This window comes from Oratosquilla oratoria, chromosome 5, assembly GCF_046742065.1.
Source record: "Oratosquilla oratoria isolate Oo_2021 chromosome 5, ASM4674206v1, whole genome shotgun sequence".
Lineage (NCBI taxonomy): Eukaryota > Metazoa > Arthropoda > Malacostraca > Stomatopoda > Squillidae > Oratosquilla > Oratosquilla oratoria.
Window position 1 is genome coordinate 87,288,986 of NC_134781.1, and position 9,387 is coordinate 87,298,372.

Consider the following 9,387-nt stretch of genomic DNA (forward strand, 5'->3'; position numbering starts at 1 on the left):
TTACACTTTAGTGATACCAGTCGAATGGGTCGACAGGAACTTCATTATAACGACAAGTTTACCATTTTCGGAATGTCCATTGTATTTGTGAAGTTGATATGATGCATGTGTATAGACACGCCATTGATATGACCAAGTAAATAATCAGGAACCACGTACATTATCTAATTATATTACTAAACCATTACGCAAATTGCATATCATGCGCTAACAGGCACTGTTAATAGTTAACAGCAATTATATTGTGTATAGTAGCACATAGCATACAAATTGAGTAATTGTTTTGTAACAGTATTAGTTTATATAAATGGCTTATGTGATCTCAGTGTCTGTTTAATCAAAATAGTAATTACTAATTGTAAGACATGGCGACATGACGTCACCAACGGTTCCGGCGCGTTCAAAGTTGCTGCCTTCCTTCCTTGTTTGTTTTAGTTAAACATTTATCGTTCAGGCAGCCCAAGTGTTTCAATCTTATTTCGAACCCAGCGTCGATGTGTTTTTCTGTCATGCAACTGAATATTATACTTATTAACCAGCCTGGGCTGTTACCTTATCTTCCCCTATTTCTGGTCAATTTCATTTTAAATCTGTTATTGATAACAACAAACGACGTAGATGGAATAGATACCCTGTGGTTCTTAACTTTTCTCAGTGTCCTTAGTACCCCTTGATTATCTCAAAAAAATTCTCGTGCCCCCATCCAACACAAATACAATGTAAATATACGAAAAGGATTAGTGATACAAACTTTGTTGAGAAATGATTAGATATATTCAATTACTGATCAAAGGTACTTTTTTTATTTCAATTTGGAAATGTCAATTAGTAGGATACAATGGATGCACATTATGCTTTCTCATGGTAAATACACAGTGCCATTGCTCTGGCTATTACGTCTCGTACCCCAAGGGTTAAGATTTCATACCCCTCAGGGATAAAGGTACCCCAGATGAAGAACCACTAGTATAGCCTAATATGATGGTTGTAGCCAAGCAAGAGTAGTGGTTTAGACTGGTCAAAGACAGGCGATCCTGGACAGACCGAGATGATCTCCCAGCACCACGGGATATGGTTGTCCTCCCTTTCTTCCTCCTTCCTTCACTCCTCCTCCCCTCCTCTTCCTCTCCCTCCTTCTTTCGCTCTCCCTCCTCTCCCCTTCCTCTCCCTCCTATTTCCTTTTTCCTCTCTCCTCTCTCCTTCCTCCTCTCCCTTTCCTTGTCTCTCCTCCCTCTCTATACCAGAACACATCGGATTGTGCTTTCATCATGCACAGGAAAGACAGCTAGATGTCATCACGAGGAGAGATTGTTGGTCTCAGACGCAGCATTTAACGAATAAAATAATGGAAATGGAATCGGGTAGAAGGAAGATTGGATATAGAACAAGTGTATTACTAACTGGACTCCGCGAGATGGGAGGCGTAGAAGAGAACGATCAGATGGGTGGAAAGAAGTGATAGAGTAGTTTGCAGGAGTGACATGGCAAAGGTGGGCGTATTCATGCAACACTTGGGAACATTCAGGAATTGTCTTTCGGTGATATTTAAAAAAAATATATTTCCTTATATAAATCTTATATAAATCTTCGGAAGGGAAAGATTTATATAAGGATTTTTTTTTAAGAATACCACCGTAAGATTCTTATGGTACCATTCTTAAAAAAATATTTCCTTATATAAATCTTTCCTTTTTAAGTATTTACATAAGATTTATATTAGGATTTTTTTTTAATACCACCGTTTGTTCTGCAGTGGACAACAAATGACTGATCAATTGGTGATTTCACCTTTTTGGCCTTATAGTGTTCCCAAGGATTGAAGCGCTGGTTATCTGTAATGCTACTAAACCCCATACAGTCCATCTGACTCTTCTGGTGCTTACCTGCGGCCGAAGCAGCCAAGTGGGACCAAACAGAGGCCTTTTCGTTCACGAGAAGAGGTTACATCCGAACGTTCCATAGCGCTACAAAGCTAAAACTATATGTCAGCAAAGAACTCCTTTGCGACGCGTAATCAACAGAGCTGGGCGCGTTCCTCGGTGCGTTCCTAGGTGCGTTACTCGGTGTGTTCCGCATGATGCTGTAATGACTACCATTTGTTTTATATTATTTGTTTGTTATTTGTTGTTTGTTTATTATTTCCTTGATTTTCATTTATTATTATTTATCTGTCAATTTATTATTATTTACTATTTACCTGCTTGTTTACTATTTAGATATACATATGCATTTATTTATTTCAATTATTGTTACTTATATTAGTATAATGTTTATTCGATTTATTTTTGTTTATTTATCATTATTATATATATTTTTCCGCATCCGACCTAGTTATGGACCAAAAGGTCTCCTGTCGGTATGCTCCGCCTTTGTAATCCTTTGTAGTTTGGCCGCGGTTAGCGCTCCCAAACTATTAAAGCTTAAGAGACAGGAGGTTCGTGCCGAAATAAAAGTCCGGCAGGAGGCCACATAACACCAAAGAAAATTTTCGTAGGCCACATCCAAAAGGTAGGCCACGTACTTTACCGTCACTTAAATTGCTTTAAGAGTTTAGGAGCGCTAACCGGGGCCAAACTAAAGCGGAACGCCCCGAGGAACGCGCCCAGCTCTGGTTACCAAGTCTGTAGAAAGAGTTTTATCAGTGACTAAAAGGAGAGAAAGGAAGAGAAAAAAGGTGAAGAAATGCGAATAAGAAGTTATATCTTGACAGCCGGGAACACCGAAACGTTATTTGCACAAAAGAAATTGAACGAAAACAAAGAATAAGGCCTACTACTGTAATATGATATGTAAACACGTTTCCTTTCTCTTTCTCTTTCCCACTTCTGTCTTTGTCACCGCACACACACACACACACACACACACACACATACACACACACACACACACACACACAAACACACACACACACACACACGCACGCACACTCTCGTAGCGCAGTGGTAGAGTTGCCGAATGTCACTATAGCGGTCCGAGTTCGAATCCCGCCCAGGGCTGAAATAATTTTAGTATCGCTGCGCTGCGAGTCGTTACTCTGACTCTCGTGGGCGGGGAGTTGGGTGTGTGTGTGCGCGTGTGAGGTCACAATATTATCAATAGATCGGTCATATATGAGCTCTGATTCTCTTCTGAGAGAGAAATAACTGTCGATCACGAGTCCAACACGTGATCCAAAACCATGGTGAATTATACACACTCATACACGCATACACACACGTAAAACACACGCACACACACACATACACATGAGATACACGCAGACTCTCAAAAGACCTTTATAAACATTCATCTTTGGCTGAAACCGTCACCTTTGCCTGGTGTGCACAGATGATTCATACATAATTCACAGAGAACTGTGCGGTGTATATGACAATCTCCTTACATTGCCCAATCTCGCCCAAGATCGAAACATACGCGGTTCGACGGACCATCTGAGGGTGAAAACTCTAAAGTTCCGTTTTCTGTGAGACTTCGAGTGTTTCTTGTAAACTTACTTTGAAGAATTTCTTACATAGCGTGTGGCACATTCCGTTTTCTGTTGTGACTGTCCGCAGGTGATTTTATTCTGGTGCACGTGATCTCTTAGGTAGCAGAGACTCGAACCCGGGAACGCTAAATGGAATGAATGAAATTGGTTGACGACAATTAATATAACCAGGAAAGATTTCTGGAATACGTGAAAGAGAATCAAGGTCTACTGGGAGGGACTCGAACCCAATGTTATCTGGATACGAGTTGAACTCTGAAATCCATCGGAAAACTACGGCTCTTAAAAAAAAAAAAGAGAAAAAAAGAGAGAGAGAGAGAGAGAGAGAGAGAGAGAGAGAGAGAGAGAGAGAGAGAGAGAGAGAGAGAGGCTTCGTTTAACCATATCTTGCATTTTTAATCTGACCGCCATCTTGCAATTTTAATCGCCCTAGAAGTAAGGGAACTTTCTTACTGGATTCGATCTCAGGGGGGAAGCCTTTTCAGTTGAAGGAAAAAGCAAAACTTACTACCTAAAGTTTTAAGGAAACTAAAGATACGCATTTCTTTCGCTTCTGAAACAAAATTTACATATTTTTCATTCTTTACTTTTTTTTTTTTTTTTTTTTTTTGCGTGGCTGTAAATCGCCGCTATTTCCTCTACGATGTTTACCCAAGATAATACGCCCGAGTCTTAAACCCCTTCCTTCCCGTGTAGTCCTTTTCCTTATAAGGTGTTTGTCGGCAGGCTATTCTATTCGAACCCATGGGAACCGTCACTGCGTCATTGAGAGGGGGAACTCACTATTAGACCCTTACGCATCTGATGTCACTTTTCTTTCTAATTCTAGCTGCCGTGTATCTATTCCTTGCCGTATAATTCCTTGACCTAGTTTCTAAATGTCTAAGGGAAAGAGGGTCGGGAACCTATTTCCTCGCCGCTCCGATGGAGGACGAGGGGAAGAGGAAAGACCGCGAAGAGTTCCCCGTCGCCTCTGCCGAAGACATCGGCTTTGCTCGAAGTGCCAGGAGAAGGAGGAGGGAAAGGGAAGAAGAAGGAGAGAGGAAGGAGTAGAGAAGAGGAAAGAGAGAGGAGAGAGCAGAGCGGAAAGAGAAGGGGAATGCAGGAGACAGGAGAGGAAGGGTGAGATGAGGGAGACGAAAGAGAGTGAAGAGAGAGAGAGAGAGAGAGAGAGAGAGAGAGAGAGAGAGAGAGAGAGAGAGAGAGAGAGAGAGAGAGAGAGAGGCGAGAAGAGGGAGGAAGAAGAGAGGGAGGAAAGAAAAGCCAGGAAGGAGGTGGGAACCCAGTCACGTGATTTATATGTTGGCGTTTCTGGCGCCGACGACGACAACGACGATAGTGGCTGTGGTTGGTGGCTGTGGTTGATGGTAGTGGTTGGTGGTTGGTGGTAGTGGTTGGTGGTAGTGGTTGGTGGTTGATGGCTGGTGGTTGGTAGTTGGTGGTAGTGGTTGTGGTTGGTGGTAGTGGTTGGTGGTTGTGGTTGTGGTTGGTGGTAGTGGTTGGTGGTTGATGGCTGGTGGTTGGTAGTTGGTGGTAGTGGTTGCTGGTTGGTGGTAGTGGTTGCTGGTTGGTAGTAGTGGTTGGTGGTAGTGGTTGTGGTTGGAGTTAGTGGTTGATGATTGGTGGTAGTGGTTGGTGGTTGTGGTTGGTTTTGGGTGGTTGTGATTGGTGGTTGGAGTTAGTGGTTGATAACCGGTTGGTGGTAGTGGTTGGTGGTAGTGGCCATTATGTTTGTGGTGGAGGACATTCTCCCTCATTGCGAAGGCAGGGCCGAGACCGTTCCTGTGACCGGTGCACTTGTCAGGCAGTTGTCAGTTGCCAGTTTGGCTTCCCCCCGAATTTACTCCGTGGCTTCGCTTGTGTTTATTTCTACGTTTGTTTCTGCAGGAATTATGTTTATTGCCCTGTCTTAGGCAAACACCGGCCATTTTCAATTACAGTTATCGAATATATTCAAATATGTCCTTTTCGTCACGTATTATACTTGCATTACACTAAGACTATTATATTTTTTATTAACTTGTCTATTCATTTATTTATCATTATTATAATTTTTTTTTTGCATCCGACCTAGTTATGGACCAAAAGGTCTCTTGTCGCCATGCTCCTTCTTTGTAATCCTTTTGTAATCAGAAGCTATATTTCTTCTTCTAATTAAGATAAGTTGAAATAAACAGACCATAGAGTTGTCAGTGTATGACTCAAATTACAAATTGTTATGCATGACTCTTGTATGTGATTGTACAACAAGCACCATTTCTCTTATGGTTGCTTCCATAATGATTCCCACTCTTAGTTTTATTTATCTATTTATTTATGTATTTATTTGTCTATTTATCTATTTGTTTATCTTTTTATTTAGTTACTTGTTTAATTATCTATTTATCTATTTACTTATCTATCATTTGTTTCCTTGTTCATTTGTTTATTCATATGTTTATTTGATAATTCATTTATCATTTTCATTTGTACGTTTACTTATTTATCTATCAATTTATTTATTTATTGATTTATCAATTAATTTATTTACTTATTTATTTATTTATTTACTTATTCATTCATTCATTCATTTATTTGTTTATCGATCTATCTATATTTTTGTTCATCTATTTATTTATCTACCAAATGCTTCTTTATCTGTTTTATACAGCGTTTCTACCATCAATTTATTTATCAGATTTATCTATCAGTTTGTTTCTTAATCTGTTTTCTTCATCTCTTCTATCGTCAATTTATCTATCAGATTTATCTATAAGTTTGTTCCTTAATCTGTTTTCTACAGCTTTTCTACCATCAACTTATGAACCAGATTTATCTATCAGTTTCTACCGCCAAGTGAATCGAGTTCCAAAACCAGACCCAGCTATCGATGAACACCTCTTATCTCGGCTCTCCAAGCTCACAGGGCAACGGTGACGGCTTTGGCAGCAGGTGAGTGCCTCCTGGGGGAACTTTCTCGTCGTCACACAAGCAGCCAAGAGGTCTACAAGATCCAAGTGACCGAACTTTGCTGGTCTCGAAGTCTCCCGAAGAACCTTCCCTTCGACTTCGTTCTGATCCCCGAAGTCGAGCCGCGTCTCGCTCTGTGACGTTCTCAGGGGGCTTTCCCAACGATGAAGGAAATCGCAAGGTTTGTTTACTTATTCATTTATTTATTTATTAATTTATTTGTTTATTTATTAATTAATTAATTGATTTATTTACTTATTTACTTATTTATTTATTTTTATTTATTTATTTATAATTTATCTATCTATCTATCTATCTATCTATCTATCTATCTATACATATATATATATATATATATATATATATATATATATATATTATATATTATATTGTGTATTGTGTCATAAATCGTGTTATGTTGTATTATTATTATATTACTATTATTCTTTCCCATAACTATATATATATATATATATATATATATATATATGTATATATATATATGTATATATATATATGTATATATATATATACTTTTTTATTCATTTATTTATTCGTTTGTTTATTTATTTACTTATTTATTTGTTTTATTATTATTATTATTTTAGCTCTTTGTGGATGAAGGCTCATCCCTTTTTTCCCGTTCACTGCCTGGGCCAGAAGCAATGCAACAAGACACAGTACCTCCACCGCTTCAGTTTGAGGATTAAGTAGTTGAACGATTATGTCACTGAGAGAGTTCCAGGCAGAATAAAAAGAAGAAAGGAAGAAGATGAAGAAGAACAGGAACAGAGAGATGAAGGGGAAGGAGAAAATAAAAAGAAGGAAAGAAATTGAAAAAGACGACAAAGGAGAATAGAGAGGAGGAGGAAGGAAAAGAGAGACGGAAAAAAGAGAAGGAGAGGAAGGACAATAAAGAAAACAAAAGAAGAAGAAAAAGAAGAAGAAGAAAAAGACGAAGAAGAAGAAGAAGAGGAAGAAGAAGAAGAAAAAGAAGAAATAGAAGAAAAGGAAGAAGAAGAAGACGACGACGAAGGGGAGAGAGAGAGAGAGAGAGAGAGAGAGAGAGAGAGAGAGAGAGAGAGAGAGAGAGAAGAAGATGTCCTGGAGGGAAAAGAACAAAATAAAAGAACAAGAATAAGAACAGAAACAACAAGAGGAAGAACAAAAAGAAAAGGAAATATGCCTTCTGGAGCAACGACCGACCCCCCGCGCGCGTTAAGACACCTCCCAGACTCCTCCATTTTTGCATTCTTCTTGAAGACGAAGCGAAAAGAGAACTACGGAGAGTCTCCGTCTATGACAAACCTCCAGCAATTGTTCTTTCATTCGCTCGAGGGCGGAACCGTCGACTCTTCTTTTACATTCTGGGGGTGATTGACTCCCCAACTCCCCCCTCCCTCACTCCCCCCTACCTCCCTCCTCCCTCACTCCCCCCCCATCCTCCCTCCCCTTTCCTCACTCCAAACCCAAACACGACCTCAAATACACGGGAAGGGTTGACCGGAAGACGACCTATTGGTTCCTCTTAACCCATTCAACTCCGATGACAAGATGTCTTGTCATTTGGTCAAATAAAACAAAAAATCATAAAACACCAAAATGTTTGATCAAACACCAGAAAAATATGACGTCAGTCCTCGCTTCGCTGCGAGCGAAGCGAGGATTGACGTCATATTTTTCTGGTGTTTGATCAAACATTTTGGTGTTTTATGATTTTTTGTTTTATTTGACCAAATGACAAGACATCTTGTCATCGGAGTTGAATGGGTTAACCCAGTCCAACCCATTGGTCGTTTTAATGATTTTTGGTTCGACGAGTGACAAACAATTTAATTCAGTTTTAACAGGTCTTTTAGTCTTTGACAGATTAAAGATAATCTAGGTTGATCCGTTAATACCCAAGGGCACTTTTTAATTGCTTTGGTCTGGCTAAGACCAAATTATTTTATTTAACTTGGAGAGGGACCTTTATCGAATGTGATCTTTGGTGGAGTGGTTTCAACGTTATCTTGCCATTCTTATTCTTTCATGGTGACTTCAGCATTTCACCACTTCCGATCCGTTCTATATTTCAATATTTACATTTCATCAAGAACGTTAATCCACTGGATAATTTAGGTTCGACTTCTTCTCCGATACGTAAGAGTGTAAGTCATGTAGAAAGGAAAAACAGGTTGAAAGGAAATTGAAAGTTGAAGAGGCACTCAACTGCAGCCAAAGCCATCACCTGTGCCCTTTGTGCTTCGGGATGCTGATGTATTTGAGTCATTGGTCATTACTGCAGGGCTAACTCGAACCTAGGTATTTGAATGTTTATTATTTATATCTAAGTTCTTATTTATAAGAACATGATTAGTTGAGGAAGATAGTAAAAGAATACACAGGTCTTGATCCGAGTTTATTCTTTTTTATCTATTTTCCTCATTATTCTATTTGTATATCATTATATATTTAACTATTAACTATTTGTATTGTAATGGGGTCATATTGGATTCATTATCATTACAAAATTTCTTTACCTACACACACACACACACACACGCACACACACACACACACACACACACACACACACACACACACACACACACACACACACACACACACACACACACACACACACACACACACACACACACACACACACACACACACACACACACACACACACACACACACACACACACACACACACACACACACACACACACACACACACACACACACACACACACACACACACACACACACACATATCTAAATTTATATTCGACTAGTGACACACTCTCATTGCAACACGAATTCCCTCACGCGATGCTGAAGATGCCATCGACGTCATAGAATTTAGTGACGTCATTGACTTCAGAATTCCGATTCACGTCGCCATTGAGTGCGTGACCCTCGAATTTGGTGTTGACATTAGGTCCAGTAAGGTCACGGAGGTCTCG

The 9,387-nt window shown here is 39.5% G+C and overlaps 1 long non-coding RNA gene across 1 annotated transcript in view; it reads right to left on the reverse strand.

The window, feature by feature from the left end:
* Positions 1-9,387, reverse strand: part of LOC143025279 (uncharacterized) — a 200,856-nt gene that overhangs the window by 95,891 nt on the left and 95,578 nt on the right. The gene's annotated exons all lie outside the window — the stretch shown is intronic.